General features: G+C 38.8%; 1 pseudogene; it reads right to left on the bottom strand.

The window, feature by feature from the left end:
* Nucleotides 1-16493: 16493 nt before the first annotated feature.
* Nucleotides 16494-16958, bottom strand: LOC149241765 (mitogen-activated protein kinase kinase 3 pseudogene; annotated as a pseudogene).
* Nucleotides 16959-19170: the final 2212 nt, after the last annotated feature.

Below are 19170 nucleotides of genomic sequence, written 5' to 3'. Positions count from 1 at the left end.
CCTTTCCACTCGAAGGGAGAATAGTGACCATTGATAAATTATCATTCGTCTTTCACCAGATGGCTCCAATCCTACCATCATCCCCTATTGGTTCTTGTTTGCAAGAAGTACTCTCCCCACCATAGGTCAATTATGTGGCTACCCGTTCCATCTCCAGATCTACTCATGATCACACAGATGGCATGGTACATTATGTATTGGGGACATGGGAACCTGATTTTTCATTTGTACCAGTTGACATGTGTTCCTCTCAAGGTGTAGTTCTCCCGTCCAACAAGGACTTTTGGGGACCATGTTCTCGTATGATCTATGATCAGCTGTTACGAGGATAGTTCTTTTTCTATGTCAACATCGTTAAAAAATGAAACAACGTACGAGGATAGTTATTTTTCTATGTCAACCTCGTTAAAAAATAAAATAGATTTTGAGGATAGTTTGTTCTTGTATCAACCTCATTAAAAAATGAAACAAAGTGTCGGAGAATGGTTCTTCGTCTTGTGTCAATCTCCTTAAAAAATGAAACAAGGAGTCTCGAGGATAGTTCTTTTACTATGTCAACCTCATTAAAAAATGAAACAAATCCCTTTTCCAAATCGAGTATTTGATTAAGATCTCATCAAATTCCATTCGAGTCTTTCCTTGATCTTGAAAGTAAAACTTTATTCCATCCACCTTTTAGCAACCCGATGTCTACTTCAGTGAATGAAATAAAGTTTGGGGGCCATGTGCCTCGGCTCTCATAATGCTAGGGGAATGCCATTTTTTCATCCAAGCATAGTTTTTCATTTCAAGCTTGTGTAAACATGAAATCGAATCCAAGCATAGTTTTTTCGTTTCAAGCTTGTGTAAACATGAAACCGAATCGAAGCATAGTTCCCTGTGGTTCAGGCTTGTATATAAATGAGCCCATCTCCATTTTAATCCTCATGATTACCATTTTTATGAGACTTTCCCATCCGATAAGCCTTGGCTTTTTCTCCATTCCATCACCACCATCTCTCTAGCCGATCAATTGCTTTCACTTGGTTGTTTTAACCTTTCTCAAGGAACCATAGCAATGAGTGATTTACTAGCCAGCCTCTTGAACTCTTAGTTTTTGAGCAATTCTAAAATAACCAAAACCAGTTGCTACCCTTTATACCAGTCATTCCTCCAAGATGAGTCACCTTTAAGCTCTTTTCTGACTCATAAAAAATGAAAAGATTGCAGAGTATTTTTTCCTTTTAGACTCGTTAAAGCAAATAAAAGCAAGGAGTCATCTTTGAGCTCTTTTCTGTCTCTCAAAATATGAAAAGATTGCCGATCTCTTGTCTTTTTAAAGTCGTTAAAGGTTGCAAAACATTGTTTACCCAGTATACATTTACCCCCTTTTCGGGATGGGATAAAACTATTTATGAAAAAGGTATACCTTAGAAAAACATGACTAGGAGGTTCTCTTGAATATTGTTTTCTACCTTTTCAGGGTCGAGAGACAACTTTATGAAAAGGGACCCTTGGATTTTTCTTTTTGGTGTCTTTTTCAAACTCTCTAAACATGAAAAATATTTCGAGTTTCATCTTTTTTAGACTCGTTAAAAGATTAAATGACATAGGACTTGTCATTATGACGAGACTGAGCTTATCCTTCCTATGACTCGTTAAAATTTACTAGGTAGGATCCATCTAAAGGATGGGATTATATTACAATCATATGCTATCCCTTTCAAGCTTGTATTTCAAAAATAACTGGGGTACTCACCCAAAATGGTGGGGGAAAATTGGAGGTATTCATCAGTTGTATTCTTCACTTGAGGCATCATGTTGCTCTTGAACATTAACACTCATTAGTCACTTTCCTTCTTGAGTTTGGGTTATCCATTTTAACCTATCATCTGATCTCTGCCATGTCACCATCACCTTTAATCCTATGATGTAAAATGATTCCAAACTCCGGAGTCGTGTCATCCAGATGTTCAAGAGAAGTCTTCTTGCCTATACATTGTCTAATCATCTATCACATTCTTGGATTACTCTCATTCATTATGTTTCCCATTTTGTGCCGATGATGAAGGATCCATTATGACCTTCCTTTGATGGATCGCTTCCTGTTGACTTCAGCTCATTATCTAGGAAGTTGATCTAGAAACCCCTTTCCAGTACCTTAGAGCTTGCCTGCCTCAATGGAAATTTCTTCGCACTCGAAGATAGGTTCTCATCATTAGCCATCGATTGAGTGATTTCATAGGTGTTTGGCTTCATTTCCTTATTCACACTTTGTGAATTGTACTAATAGTACCTTTAGAGCCATTGAAATTATGGGTGGTTTCTCTCACGCTTGTTAATGGTTCACATCATTGGCCGGTAATCAAGTGATCTTCTAACAAGTTTGACTTCAGCACATCTATTCACATGTTAGAATTTGTACTTTGATTAGGTCATACTGGAGTGCAAGACCCTGGGCTTAGATAAAAAAAGTTCAGGTTGCAAGGAGTGATGAGTCATTCATGATTATATACATGATTCTTTAGATGGATAGCTATGACCATGTCGTGCGTATCATTTTGATCCTACTCAATCGAATGGTTGCAACCATCCTGTGGGTCTTTTCATTTTGATCCTCTCTATGCGGATGGTTGCATCCATGCCATGGATCTATTTCATATGATCCCTTCAGTCGAATGGCTGCGTCCATGCCAAGGATCCATGCACATGATCCTTTTCTTGATGGATAGTTGCGCCTATACCATGGATTCTTATATTGTTATATGCCTCTCATGTTTATCAAGCATGACTATCAGATTTCAGATATGTACATGTATGTTTGAGTTGCAGGTCTTCCGACGCATGTATTCCAAGTACTCGCTCCATCTTAAAGCATTTAAGCCATCGCTCTTAGCTTTGAATTCATGCTTTAGGGGGCATCTGCTACACAATAATTTTTCACTCTCTTGTCACTCCCCATTCCTGATCCCGGAGAACCTTAGAAGTGACTACTGTGTTATACTTTCAACATGAAGCCTATGCTCTTGTGTCTCTTGAAGTTTGAAGAAAGTGTTCTCCACTCCCTTAAGAACATTTCCAAGGAATCCTTCTTAAAACCGAATTTTTAAGATCAACGCTATTTTCCAGTGTCTCACACATGCCGATGGAAGAGTTTTACAATGTCACCTGTGCCGATGGGCACTACTGTTATTCCAATACCCACGTCGGTCTACTTCTGGAATAAAAGGAAATGGAGTTTCACATCTATAAACTTCTAGTGGCGATGTGTTGGATGTTTATTTGGTTAGATAGGGGCCAAGAACTCCATATAAGGTTCTTTTCCCCTTAAAAATGGACCTTCCCAAGGAGATAAGACCTTCTTCCCCCTTGATTGGATCTCGTTCTTATCCTCCTCTTCCTATATAAACCACTTCCTCTTACCCTTTTTGGTTACAATACAACACATAGTGAAAGTGGTGGAGAGATAGAACCAGCTACAAAATTCTGAAATCTTTAGCTTTTGATAGAAGAAGATTAGTCTTAAATGACAAAAGACTAGTATTTGGTAGCTAAAGCATCAGGAGAGAGAGTTAGAGCTTGGAAGCCATTTCATGTCAATCTAGAGGAGGAAAAGAGTTTCGAAAAGGAAAGTAGTGGGACTTGGATACCGCAAAGGAGATCTCCAATGTCAAGGCTTCGGTTGTATTTCTCTTTGAAGTTTATTTTAATACAACTAGTGGTTTATTTCCTATATCAGGTGTAATATTACATTTGATAGCATATAACTCCTTGGCCTTTTAAGTAGATTGAATTCGATTTTATGCTATCATGTTTGCTATTGTTTCTTGCATGTTTTTTTCAGGTACTTGAACGAAAGTAACGAAAGGAAGCAAGATCACCATCAAGTGGATTAGTGCTATAAGAGGTAGGCCCTCTTATTCAATTCTAATCTAAGGAAATTTACATCAGATTGTCTTGTTTTTGGCTAGACCCACTGTCTTGGGCTAGAGGGACCGTCTCTATCCACAGAGATGATATTCCTACAACAAACCTACCTGTTGAACTATCAACTACTCCCACCCCACCTTCTCTGTATTTTTTCATAGATTTGGACTGCAAGCCTAGTGGTTCTCACGTAGTCTCATCTCGCAACCTCCATCCTCTAGTTCCTTTCATCCCCTGTATTTTGGTGTGCTATGTTCAATTTTTTTGGATTTCACATGCAATTTTCATGAGGATCGAGTTATGGATGGACTTGGTGTTAATCATCCAACCTACCATATCATTTTTGATGAGTATGTGTGATAATATGAACAAGAAGTTGTGGTGAAGGGTGACCTCTTTCTCTCCACACCTTGTCTGCTTTATCCTGACATCTTTTATGATTCTGCCATTTCTAATTTTTCTTGTGAAAAATTATCCTTGGATGTTTCCACTTTCGAGCATTCACAGAACACATAGGATGTCAGTCTGGCATTTAATTACAGAGAGGACAAATCTTTCTTTTTGAATCCGCTTGACCTCTCATCTTTTGTTTCTGGAAATTCAGAGGTTGATTTTTTTTGTTTCTCATCAACCCCTCTCTATGATTCATCGGATCATGAGGATGTCGATGTCCATCTTGAATTTTCTGATCATGGCTGACATGATCTTTTCAATCATTCATCTGATCACAATTCTGATTCACCTACTATTGATCTTTCTAAACCACCTGTCTTTGATGAGCCATCTTCTGATGAATTGGAAGCCCCTCAAGTTTTCAAGGCACTTTAGCCTGAGCTGATGGTTATGTAAGGTTCTCATAGCCTTGAGGTTAGTTCCACTTCTAATCATAAATATGTTGAATCTCCCCATGCTCCTCATCACTCTCTTATTCACATTGAAAATCAATCCATTTTACAGTTTTCACATCCTCCACTAGAATCACATGATCCTATGGCTCATGCATTGGAGGAGTCATACATAACAAGCACTGTTTTGAAACAAGAATTTTATTCCTTCTTCATGTTTGCTCATTTGTCATGTTCAAAAGAGTCTACATCCTTGTCTTCCACACACAATGTGACACAACACCATGATATGTCTACAAAGTTCCTTTCATGTGCTTTCAACCATTTCTTTTATGTAGATGCATTCAAGCTTCAAACGTTTTGGTTTTCATTGCTTTATTTGTCTTGTTTATTGGTTTTCTTAAATATATTTCTTGTGAGTCACACCATCATGTACATGTATCAACCCATTTGCCGATAGCTGCATTGGAAATATCACTTCACGTGAGTTGACCCATGCTCTACTTAGCTTAGGAGTAGGAGTAGTGTTTGCTTTCTATTATATTTGCTTATTATGTTTTACTTCTTTCCTTTTCTTGTTTATTTGCTTGTACACCCTTAGGATTAGTTTCCCCATGAAACTGTGTTTAGCTTCTTGAGACAAGCAGGGTGAAATACAAGAGGACTTGTACAACTATCAACATCTGGTTATCTGTCTATTTCATCCCCTTATGAAGGTGTTTTGTTTCTTCCAATCAATGATACCTTGATGGAAAATATCCTCCTTTCAGAGTGAATCTTGGTAAAATCACAACACTTGCACTTTTAACTAGTATCACCTACCTTAATCAGTTTTCTATATTTGGTTAACCCTTGTCAACTCAGTCAAGTAGAGTAAGGTAAAGTGGGAAAACCATAACAAGTATGTCAGAGGTATATATAAATATCCTTCTCTAAAAGGACAACCTCTTCTTCTCTCAATAAGTCGGGATCCCTCTTCTACCTTATGAAATAGATAAGTTCATATGCACAATTCTTTGAAAAATGAAATGTGAAAAAAATAAAATAAAGGTGAAAGAAGAGAAAGGCTTCCTATGTAGGGAGGTGAACTAATTAACTCTGCCAAGGTGCTATCCAAGCTCGCTAGCAGTGGAGAAATGCTTGTGTTCCTGAAGTGACTCCACCGGGGAACTCTCCATGCTTGCTAGCAGTGGAGGAAAACCATAGATGAAATTAAAAATATACCCCTCATCCCCAATCGAAAAAACTTAGTTGACTTGGCTTGGAATGTGTGTTGTTGATAAAGAGAATGGTAGGGACTACATATTTAACTCAAGCTATTGAAGAAGTTATGATGATCAAAGAATTGAACAATACTTCCAGAACAGTTAGACTCAATTTATATGAGACAAGGTCCATACAAAGAGATGGAGTTCTACCAGTGTGTCTCCAATGTTGTAGTGGCTAAAACCACCCTCCAAAATTTTTCTCGTGTTTCATTTTGGAGCCTCCCTTCTAAACTATAACAACTCATCTCACACTAACCTAGGTACTTGTGCTTTCATTGAACTTCATCCTTTGCATTATGGATTTTGTTTTCTTACTCGGTTTACTGTCTAACCCACAAGTCGATCTCTTGACTTGGTTTCCACCTAGTTCTAGGCTTTCCTTAGAGAACTACACAATCCTTGAGGGCAACTAGCATTGCTCTCAAGAATTGCACAGTTCAAGTAGACAGTGAGTCTTCAACTCTAAAATTGTGCAAATCTAGTGGATAGCCAACCTTTAGCTGGGAAATTGCACAGAAAATGAGAGGTAGACTAGAGCCACTTAGCCCAAAAATTGTGTAGGACCTCACTGCTCTTAGAAACTATGCAGTGCATGAGCCAGAGAGTTGCCCAATCCTTCCCATAAATGTGCAATATTTTTTGGTAATGCATTGGAGGTTACCCCCCTGGAAAAGAAAGAAAACTAAAGGGAAAGAAGCATCCCTAGGAGGTAGGGATCTATTATTAGTTTCCCAAAGGTCACACATTATTATCCTTAGAAGTTTCCACTAAGTGTTGCTTCTATCCTTAATCTCGGGCATGTACGTCATAAATTCAAATTTTCTCAATTCTATATAATGGAAGCCTCTAGAGCTAATTTATACATTCAATCATCAAGCTCTAGCATTCTGGAGGAGATGAATAAGCCTTCGAAGCATTGCTTTTTCTTTTCTGGGTGAGTTTTTTTATTTTATCTTCTTTTGCTTCTTTTTCTGTCACTTTTTGTTCTTTAGCTTGTGTGAGTGTTGTTTCACTTGCTTCTTTGAAAGAATGTTGGTGTTTTAACATGTTTTAGCTTGTAGAAGTGTTGTTTCAAGTTATAGATTTCCTTTCCCAAGTGTCACATGAGTTTTCCCATTTTTGCACCAATGGTCATTGTTGTGGTGAATCCCTTCACATGCCTCATTTTACTTCCGTTTAATTAATTGTTGCACTTGTTTCACATGCATGAATCAACACTTAGTGAGATCTACTCTTAGAATCACATCATTCTTCAAATATTCTTGATTTCCACACTCCCATTGGTAGATATGGGCTCCCCTTGCACGGATCTCACACTTCACTGCATGCACTGCGCAATCTGGGAGCTCAAGATCTCTGCCTTGGCTTCTGGAATTGCGTAGATCCTATCCTGGTCTAGCTCTAGTTGCAGAGTGCACAGTTCCAGGATCTAGTCTCCCATATTGGACACCATTGCGCAATCTCTCCCAAGCCCTAGCCCAGACTGAACTGTGCATTCTGCAATTCCAGTCATTAGGCTTCCACACTGACTATTGGGACTACATAGTGTGTAGTTTCCATAGTCAGTTAGTCACCCCCATTGGAAAAAATTGCATAATCCCTCTCATCAGATGCCCTGATTACTTCTTGATCATGTTGTGAACTTAGATTTGTAAGAGCTAATATTTGCTTTCCATGACTATCCCTTCTGTCCCATAGGTACCACACTCGTGAAGCACTTCTCTCTAGCGGTAATTGTACCATGGCACAAAGGATAGCTGCTTCAAGGAAGACCACTGAAAGAAGTACTAGGGAAGTAGTTGAGTAAGCACCAGTTAACTTGCCAATGTATGTGAACACTCAACTGCTCATAGAAAACGAGTCAACACTAACATGGCAATAAGTCCAGTAGCAATAGTAGAAAGAAACAATCTAGTACAGGATCACAAAAAGAGGAAGTTACTAGCATAATAGAGGGAGAACAAATTTGTATTGTAAAAGCGGATTCAATCTTCATGCAAACAAATTTTCCAGCAGAAGCAAAAAGAAACAGAGGACACAAACATCAAAGCATAGGAAGAGACAAAAGCAGAGCTTGTAGGTAGCAGAACTCATATCGTATTAAGCAAAACAATAATGGAAGGAATGGCGAGAGATGAGGAGGAAATAAAAGGAAGATAAGAGGAAGCGAGAAGAAGAATAAAGCCAAGGTGCAATGACACAACAAATAGTGCCAATACAAGTTGATGAGCCAGAACAACTAGCAGCTGAGGAAAAGAGTGAGGTATAGGTTCCCTCACCAATGGTAAACATAAGAACCAATTTCGGATAGATATCAATGAGTACATGAAGTAACTAAGGTGAGAGGTCACTAGGGAATACTTGGAGCTAAGTGCACATAACATGTAGAAGTACATTGGTGTTTCCATCATGGTCAACACCATGCTGCACATGCTTTAGAATGAGTTGGACATAGGTTCCAAGACAATATACCTGTATTCTAGAGGCAAGAGCCTGCTATCAGAAAGACACCGTCAAGTAGTTTTGGGACATCATCATGCAGTACCAAGATTGGCATCAATATGTGACCGAGAAGCACCAAGTGGAGGTTTCCGAGTTGGTATTTCCCCAAACATCATAATCATAGTGTTTTGTCTTATTAGGCTATCTCTAGCCTATTTTTTCATACATGGGTACATGTGGAAAATGTAATATTATTTGTAAATATTTTGTAAGTGAAATTCCAAGTGTCAATAGTGGAATGTGAAAGGTCATCATGTTATGTATTGAGTTACTTGTAAGGAATTTTAAGAGTCATGAGGATAGTCAAAGAGTCACAAAGGGGAATGTCAAGGGTCACCCCACCCTTTGCTATAAATAGAACCTCATAACATATAGAACAGGCTCTTGGGAGCTAAGATTTTGGCTAGGCTTAGGCTTAGAGAAGGCCTGGGAGTATTGTGACAAGCATTGGCTTCTCCAGAGCATAGAGCAAGTATACTTCTTTGGAGGAGCACATGTTCTTGATTGTAATGTTCCACTATTGGGCCTAGTGGCTATCAATGGTGTATGTATGGATGAAACTTTCACTTATAATAATATAAATAAGCTAGCACATTTTCATGCATATGTTGCTATTTTAGTTGAACTATTCTGCTTGTTTAGAAATGTATGTTGTTTAACTTACATATTTTCTTATGAACTATTTTGTATGCAATTGTATGAATATGGTTGAAGGCGTGTTGTTAGATTAACCTGTCACTTTTGGTTTGTGGACTATTCTTCTATCCAACTTTTGTTGTCATTCCACTCATGTGTTCCTTTCAGGCTGCGTACTATTACAAGCTTCTAAGGGACACTCTTCCTTTTCTACTCCATATGTTAGAACCCCCATGCATCTCACTTGAATCGCTGCAAGATAACAAACTTGCTTCTAACCAAAGTTATGATACCTACCTCTATGTGCTACCACCGTCAAGGCACTACATTACCACCCATTGTTGGGACTCCTACTCCAAATGATATGAGGTCTAGTTGGGACTTCTTATTGTGGAGATCCCCTCGAATTTTTGTGGGTCCAACACCATCAACATGCCCTTACATTATTATTGTTATGTAGGATTTGATTAAATTGTGACCCTGTAGACTCCTATGTATACCAAGGAGGTCTTATCATTTGTATCATCCAATAATTATTCATTTATGTCATGTAAGGGATATTTCCCCCTCAAAGAGGCTATTTATGAAGTCATTGATATATCTTTTCTACTATTTTGTGAGTTAGTTGCATAACATTGACAAAGGAAAAGAGGAAATAATTGGATTTTAACTATGAAAATAAAAGAAAATAGGAGAATAGGAAGATGAAGAGACGCAAATGTGCATGTAAGGGAAATTAGAGGAAAAATGAAGTAAAATGAAGAAAAATGAGACATCAATGTGAATTTAGAGCTTTTGGTCATTACAGCTTTAGTTAGTTCAGTTTTGGCTCTCTCCTTTCATTATATCATTCTCTCATAGTCTTGCACACTTAGAGCATTAGTAGAGCATGGTTGGAGAATTATAGCATTCATTTGAATTGAATAAAGAAAGAAAAGTAAAGCAAGGGAGCGCAAGAGGAAAAGTTGGATCAACAACTACAACAAGGATACTTTGCACGTAAGAGGTTGCATGTGTGATTTCCTTATTGTTTTTTTGATGTATGGTATATGCACGTGGTTCCTTGGTTATGTGTTGTCATTGACATGGAGATTTTCTTGGATTGAAAGTGGTTTCAACCTTGTCTTACGATTTCTTGGATAGCCATGGTGTTGTTGTTTTACCACTTGTTTTTTTCTAATTGGTGCTTAGGTTCCCTATGATTGTAGGTTGGTACAAACACTCTGGACACCCTAGAAAAGATGGGTTGAGTTAATAGTTCATGGAGATGCAAGTTGGGACAAATATTCTAGAGCCTTGTGGGTTTATTTACTAGTCCTTGGAGTCGTGGTTGGAACAAATGATCTAGAGCCCTGAGTTATTTGTGGGTTGATATACTAATTTCTGGAGCCCTAGACATCTTGGGTAGAGACCGATTTGGTTGATGTTAGTGATTTATTTACCATAAAGGTTGAATCATTGTGGTTTGAGGGTTGAGTTGGTTTGGCCTTTGGAAGCCCCGGTTGGTTTTTTTTGGTTTAACACATGATATCCCACATTCATGCTTGGAATGTGGCATGACAATGATTTGATAAAAGAGAATATCCTTGAGGATTGCGTCATGTTCTAAGTTGGCACCTCAGTATTGTGGGCTTTTTGAGATCTTTGAGAGGATTGTACTAGTGGACTACCGACTTGCATTGTCGCCAATAGTGAAATTCCATGACGATTTCCATGTTTCATTTCTTAAGAGATATATCCAGGATGTTGATCATGTGATTGATTGGTTAGTATTGAAGGTGGAACCAAAGGGAGAATTCTTTCCAAAACCTTAGTGCATTTTGCAGCAAAAATAGCTCATGCTATGTAACCGAGCAATAGAGAAAGTTAAAGTGAAGTGGACACCATTTGGGTCTGATGAAGCTACATGGGAGATGCAACCTTTGAATCTTTCCTTATTTTCTAGTTGAGCAGATGTGTTTGGTTTATATCTTTTGGTTTATGTTTATGCATACATGTATTATAAATACTGCAAAGGGTTTTGTTATAAAGCTCCAATAAGAATTTTGGTATTCATGGGTTCAACAGTTTGGTATGATGTAAATGTTGCATCGATCTATGTCATAAAGCTCCATGGGTAGCATTTTTTGCTACTTATAAGCATCATTGAACACTAATGATGGGGTTCCCCCAAGCGGGAGGGGTTTGTAACAACCCCTTGTTGACTTTCCATGTAAATAAAATAAGACTAAGGTCATGGGAAACATATTCCAAGTTGAATGTTGGGTCAAACATTATAGTGGGCCTCACTTGTGATTAATTAATGGCTATGGAAATCAGCAAAGGAATTAGCAAAGGCAAAGAGGCAATAATTGGCTTTTAACTATGAAAATAAAGGAAAGTAGAAGAAAAGGAAGATGAAGAGACACAAATGTGCATGCAAGGGAGATTAGATGAAAAATGAAGGAAAATGAAGACATGGGAGACATAAATGATAAAAAGGCATCAGAGAATCATTTCACATATTTTGTCCCTTACACATTTAGTTAGTTCAGTTTTGGATTTCTCCTTTCATTCTACGATTCTCTCATACTCTTCCACACTTCGAGAATTCTTGGAGCATTCTAGCATTCATTTGGATTGAATAAATAAAACAAAGGAAAGTAAGTGAGTGCAAGGGAGAAAGTTGGATCAACAACCACAGCAAGGATACTTTGTAGGTAATAGGTTGCATGTGTGATTTCCTTGCTGATTTTTGGATTCATAGTATATGCATGTGGTTCCTTGGTTATGTGTTTTCATTGGCATGGAGATTTTCATGGATTGATAGTGGTTTCAACCTTTCCTTTCCATTTCCTATATATCCATGGTGTTGTGGGTTTCCCACTTTTTTTTTTTATTGGTGCTCAGGTTCCTTATGGTTGTGGGTTGGAACAATTGCTTTGCAATCCCTAGAACAATTGGGTCGAGTTACTAGCTCATGGAGCCTCAGGTTGGGAAAAACACTCCAGAGCCTTGTGGGTTGAGTTACTAGTCCCTGGAGCCGTAGTTGGAACAAGTTCTCCAGAGCCTTGAGTTAGTTGTGGGTTGAGTTACTAGTTCCTAAAGCCCTAGACAACTTGGGTAGAGATCGATCTGGTTGATGTTAGTGACTTCTAGACTGTAGAGGAGCAATCACTATGGTTGAAGGTTGAGGTGGTCTGGCTTCTAGTAGCCTTGGTTGGTTTTTTCTTGGTTTAACCCATGAGATACCAATTCATGCTTGGAATATGGCACATCGATTATTGGCTAAAAGAGATACTTGGTTTAGCCGAATCTATGGTCATGTGGTATGTGGAAGTCCCCAAATTTGTTGGAATTTTCATATGTTAATATGAGATATTTTCCTATTGTGATATATGAGAATTTGTATTGATTATGCTGGTGAATTTATGGCTAATTTTCTGTTGTTTCCATTCTGGTTTTATGTCGGTTATATGATTTATTCTATCTATGGATCTTGATATGTTTTGATAAGTTACTATATGTTAGGCCCCTATACTACTAGTGTAATCCCTTATTGTTATTAGTACAACCCACTTATTATATTGATGTACCCATGTAGTGCCCATATTGTTACTATTGTGCCCCATAGAAGCCCCACTATTGTTATTATTGTGCCCTTACATTATTATTGTTATGTCGGCTCTGATTATGTTATGACCCCTTCGACTCCTATATTAGAAAGGAGGTCTTTTCATTTGTATCATCCAAGAATTATTCATTTGTGTAATGTAAAGGAGGTTGCCCCCTCGAAGAGGCTGAATTCTAAGGCATTGATTTCTCTTTTCTATCTTTTTGTGAGCTGGTTTCATAACATTTGGTATCAGAGCTTTGGATTCTAGGGTATCGCTGCTCGAAACAGGTCATCGTGGCATTTTCGCTATATATTTTTTTCTGTGACGTTTCAGAAGACAAAATGAAAATCCATTTGATATGAGATCGCACTAAAGCTCGAGTCCAAATTTCAGAGCGTTTCGCACTATATTTGCCGAGATATGATCTGTGGAAGTGGGTCTTTTTGCAGACTCCTGAATTACATTCCAAACAGGTGACCTGGGGAAAATTGTCATAACTTTCTCTCTGAGCATCGGATTGAAATTTTGTAAGGAGGTATAGAAAGAGAATGGGTTGTAGTTTCTTGTAGATATTTTTTAGAGCCAAAGGTCGAAACAGTGACACGTGGCACTTCATACAAGTTCGCTCTTCTGAAAAGGTCTATAATCAGGTCATCTTGGGAGATTGTGCATAACTCTTTCTTGGAGAATCCAATTTGGATCAGACTAGTGGCATTGGAAGGAGGACATCGAGTGCTACTATAATTCACAATTTTAGAACTTAAAGATCCGAAAGTACAGAGTTACAGTCATTTCAATATCGAGCTCCTAAAATCAAGAAAAAGCAAGATGAGGAAGTTTGATGGCAAGGATCCGATAAATTGGATACTTCAGATGGAGTAATATTTTGATCTACATGGTGTACCACTATTACAAAAGGTGTGTATTGCATCTTCATATTTAGAACCAGATCAATTTTTATGGTATGAAGGGCTTTGTTCTCGTAAACAACTTGTTACGTGGTCAATTTTCATGGAGGAAATGATAGAACATTATGAGGATACAAAGAGAAACACCTTCTTTAGAGCAACACCACAACAATTGGAAAGAGGAAAACGGCTTTGTGACATAGTGGAAAGAAAAATTATGGAAACCAAGAAGCATACCCCTCACAACTATAAATATGGAAGTGTTGTTTTTCCTAGCCTTCCACAACCTACAAGGGTTACACCACAACAATTGGAAGAAAAAAGAGAAAAAGGGCTTTGTTACAATTGTGATAGCAAATGCACTAAAGGTCATAAGTGTGCTGAGAAGAAATTATTTTACATAGAATATGAAGAGTGTTGGACACCAAATCCTAATGGGTTAGTGTGGAAGTCGAATGGACAAAATCAGTCCAAGAGACCTTGGGATCTGAAACCCAAGAGTCATATGTTGTACTATAAATGTATATCTGATGTTAATAAAAAAATGTACTCACTGATTTATCTTTCCTATTCTATGTTTCCCATGTGTGTTTAACATGGTATCAGAGCAGGCGTATTCCTGCCCTGTAAAATTAATTTGAGCCATTTGTTTATGGCCTTTCTGTGCAGTGTATTTCTGCCATATTCCTTTATATTGTGCATTGTCTGCCATATTCACGTAAACGTATGAAACGTCCCTCTCTCTGCCTCTGCCAGCGCTCTGTCCTCAAACGGCTATGTCAATCTGCCACACCTGTCTGCGCCTTGCTCTTCTGTCGCGCTGTCATCCTGACTTAATTTGAAACGTTTACACTGTCCCTGTACCTGTGCTCTGGGCCTGATACGGTATCTCTGCGCTTGTCAACTATGCGTTTTATGTATTCTCCCATGCAAAAATGAAAAAATGCTTCTGCCATTATTCTGTAGAATTGACCAGACTGTCATTATAGCTGAACACTGACAGTGATGTCGATGGTGTCTGAATAACGGAGAATGGAATTGTTGAAACTCTCGGCAAGTGCGTGGTATTGGAGAGTCAGCCGAGCCAGCTGATATTCCAATCGAGTGATTGCTTGTACAGATTTATCGGATTCTTGAGACAGATATTGATCCTGAGCAGTAAAACCGCGGGCTGTATGCACAATTGAAGAATTATAGCTTTTCATATATTCAGGTAAGTTAATTCCGTATAGTGCCGTGTTGGTTTGGTATGTGGGATTTTGGGGCATTTCTATGCCTTGTAGCTCCTCTCTGTCGCTTGCTACACGTTGGTATCCACCGTTGTAACTTGGCGAATTGTATAGACCGATGTTTAAAATATGAAACTCCCGCTGGTGCAAAGCTTTGTTCTGTTCAGCTATAAGCCCAAGATTTTCTAGAATTTACCAGTTGGCATAACCCACTCTATTGCTCGACTTTTCTTTGGTGGCTTGTCTTCACACTTGACGTCAGTGACTTAGGGTTATGGTGGCTTTCATTATTTCGTGGCCACCTCCTCTTTTGTTGCTCGTATGCTCTTTTTACAGGCTTCAGACAAACTCAGCTCCATACAAGAAGAATATGAACTGAATATGAATAAACAGTGCGATCGTGGTTTGGATGTGCCTGCCGACCAAACTGAATCTCATGCTCAACAAAAAACCCTGTAAAAGTGTGCTTTTCCACCTTCTATTACTTCGCGGCTACTAAGAAGTCAACTGCTCCGATCAGAAGATTAGGGTTGGGATCATCGCTTTTGTAATAATAAAACCCATCTTTGCAACCAATGAAGCCTGGATGATTCTGAATAGAAGGCAGAGATGAGGCTCTATGATGAATCCTTTGGGGAAAGCGAGAGCCATACCCCACCATGTATTATAAACTTAGAGGATTCAATACGTCGTTTTGCAAAGGCCTGAGTGCTTGCGGGAGTTGCCTCAAGACTTCCGCAGCGCACCGACTGAGACGAATTGCTCAGGTAAGAGATAGCAAATGAAACTGTCAGCATTTCTCTTGTATTACATTAAGAAGCTTATATTGCGAGCCAAATAGTCCTTGGAGAGCAGGACATTAATGCCAGCATGTTTATTATCCCATCCATATATATATATGTCGTCGTCAGCTCCAGAATCCTGCCCGTTGTTTTGAATGTACTGCAGATAAAAGTCGTTGGTCGACGCTTTGTGCGATGAGTGTTTATAAATCACATTTTGTTGTTGCGCTAACTTCTTTCCTGCTCTGCACTTGTTCCAATCAAAATTATTGACGTTCAATGACTTTTGGCTGGTCCTTTCTGATAATTTCTCACCAGAAAGTTAAATTAGCTCGGTTCTTTAAAGCAGACGTTAAGAATCGGGCATTGTAACCGAGTCACGGGCTTATATTTCTTCAAAGCAAAGGTTTGACTGTGAAGAATTCAACTCGTTAGAAGATTATCAGAGTTTAGTTGCTTGCAGAAAGCGGGTATGCATTGACAGTGGAAGGACTCTTCACACTCAGGGATGTTGAGGAGCTCGGCGAGTGGATGAAAACTAGCTCGGATATATCTCCTCTCATTGAGACAGTTTCGGCAAAAGAAGATTGTAGCGGCAACGTTTATTTGAGAATGCACTAGCAATTGCAAAGGGAGGCTTCAAAATCTACAGTATGATCAATACTTCATGGCGTCAGGCTCATATAAATTGGTAACACATGAAGTCATGGTGCTAATGGTGTATTAATGGTGTTTATGTATTGTTGTATTCTATTTATGATATTTAGTGACTTGATAGCATCCAAAAAAAGGGATTACCGCAGGTAAGAATGGTTTGCCACTTACAAGACAAAAAAAGCTGGCAAGACCATGTATTCTAAAGCAATGCTGATTTGTCCAGATGCAGGAGTGTAAAAAAAAGCCCCATGAAACTCCACTAAGCCTTTCACATGTGGTGCCTCACATAGTGTTCGAATCTCATTTAATAGCTGGTGTCGTTTTTCCTTCTCAAAAGTATTTATTTTCTTCAGTGCTAAAATCCGATGTGTTGGTATATGAATAGCCCTTTGGACAACACTGCTTGCACCACGTCCAATGACACCAAATATGCACATCTCATACGAAGCACACTGATATGTTTTCTCATTCGTATCATATTCATCAATACCTGCTGAGGTGCGCTTTTGTAAGCCAAGTTCATTAATATCTCCACACAAATTACTCAGCAAGTGTAAAGTTCCACCCACTGTACAAGAATCAACAGAGATGTGAGGACGGAAACTCTGCCCGAAGTTGAACAGTGGCATAGATGCATCAAAATATGCATAGGCTATTCTCCATCTTCATGAGGGTTGCAACACAAACTTCAGTGATGTATTGATCTGTTTGGAGTTATTAGTTCATCAGTCTCTAATAATCTATTGAGCAAATCTTCACTGAAATTTTAGTTGTTCATCTGCTTCCAATCTCTGTTATTATTTGAGTTGATATATCAGAGGTATATGTAATCCATTCCTGTAGTTGAAGTTCGAATTTCAAAGAAGGAAGAAGTCATTTAGCTGTGCATCCATACAAAGCGTATCTTGGTATACCTGAGCATTTTAAGGGTGAAACATATCTATTGTATCTGTGACTTTGAGCCTCTCATTCTTGAAGGAAGAGGTTGAGATTCTTGGGTTTATTATTGAAGGAAGAGGTCAAGCTACCCTTGTGTATATTCGTGGAGTTTGAGCCGTGTCTCCATTGCTGGTATTCGCGGATTTTTTATTCTTTTTGCATTCCTGAGCTTCCAGAAGGGATATAGAGGCAAGCTCTATAAAGTCTAGTCAGATGTGAAATTTCTACAGAATTTAAAGAACAGAATCTCTCTGAAAGTCTGGTATTGGACAATGTATTTTTCAAACTGATATTCTTAACTTTTGAAATCTTCAATAACTGGGGTTTGTCTAGACTTGCTAGGATTGTTGAGTGTTCATTTCTTTGTTGAGACAATGGCTAGATTTGATGATGTATTAGAGTTACTGAATACACTAATACACTCCACTATTGGTGAGAAGGTAAATGTTAGCAAAGACACTCTTTGTGACATTCAGACCTGCCTGCATGATGCACAAGAAAAGATTGATTTTTTGCAGCTTGAATCACAGCTACAGCAAGAAGAGCTACATCAAAATAGACACCATTCTGAACCTGTTTTTGTTCAGAACATTGAGACAACCACCAATCAGCAGCATGTTAATAATGTTACAGTTCATTCAAATAAAGTAGCAGTTGTATATGCAGATGCAGAAACTCAGTCTGCACTTCCCAAGCCCATCATCAGACCTTGGGAACAGCTTATCCACAACAAGCACAGAACTGGTCTTGGATATGACAAGGACTTGTCCTTTCATATTCCAGACTATGCCAAGCCCATTCAGTTTCAGAGTGCTGGATTCATTCATGACAGTTCACCTGCTCCTCATGACAGTTCAGCTCCAGCTGTTCCAGATTCTGCCCCTCTTCCACAACAACAACAACAACAACAACAGATCGTGAAATGCCAACACTGTGACCGAGTTGGCCATCTGAAAGATCATTGTTTTGATCTTCATCCATGTAAGCACTGTCATAAAACCAGCCATTCTTCACACAGATGCTTCAAAAACAAATGTCCTGCAAGAACAAAGATTCATCTTGGATGGATCGCTTCTTTTCAATGGGCATCAACAGCCAAGAAGATATTCCAAACACATATCAGAACTTGTTCCAGAATATTGAACAGTCTTGCAGTTGAGTTTTCTCCATCTTCTCACCTTGTACCTGACAGGGGGGGAAATGATGGTCATCTACAAGCTTCAAAGCCACATCAAGCGAGCCTAAGCCACAACCTGCCACACCAGTTTCAGAGTTGTAGCCAGAGACAAAGATGCCTGAGCATGCCTTCAGTTGGCAATCTGGGACACTTCCTCTAGCAGAAGACTTCAGCTTCTTGCCAGTTTCGGAAGCATTCCAGGAACACAATTGAGAACACTTCCTCTAGCAGAAGACTTCAGCTTCTTGCCAGTTTTGGAAGAGTTCCAGGAATTGCATTAAGCATTCCAGAGTTGTTGGTCATCCTTAAACCATCACAGATTAAGAACACTTCCTCTAGCAGAAGACTCCAGCTTCTTGCCAGTTTTGGAAGAGTTCCAGGAACTGCACTAAGCGTTCCAGTGTTGGTGGTCATCCTTAAACCACCGCCCTTTATACCAACATTTCATAGAGCACATTCAGCCTAGTGCTGCCATGCATTTTTTGCACATTTTGTATTACAGCTCTCTTCTTGGACTCATACATAACCCTTCGGATTAAGGGGGTGAATGTTGGACACCTAATCCTAATGGGTTAGTGTGGAAGTCGAATGGACAAAAGCAGTCCAAGAGACCTTGGGATCTGAAACCCAAGAGTCATATGTTGTACTATAAATGTATATTTGATGTTAATAAAAAAATGTACTCACTGATTTATCTTTCCTATTCTATGTTTCCCATGTGTGTT

The sequence above is a fragment of the Pinus tabuliformis genome, chromosome 8 (assembly GCF_031772625.1).
Source record: "Pinus tabuliformis cultivar Carrire ecotype Pingquan chromosome 8, CPIR1, whole genome shotgun sequence".
NCBI classification, from domain to species: domain Eukaryota; kingdom Viridiplantae; phylum Streptophyta; class Pinopsida; order Pinales; family Pinaceae; genus Pinus; species Pinus tabuliformis.
Note: the sequence above shows the minus strand (reverse complement) of the source record. Positions and strands in the feature narration are given on the sequence as shown.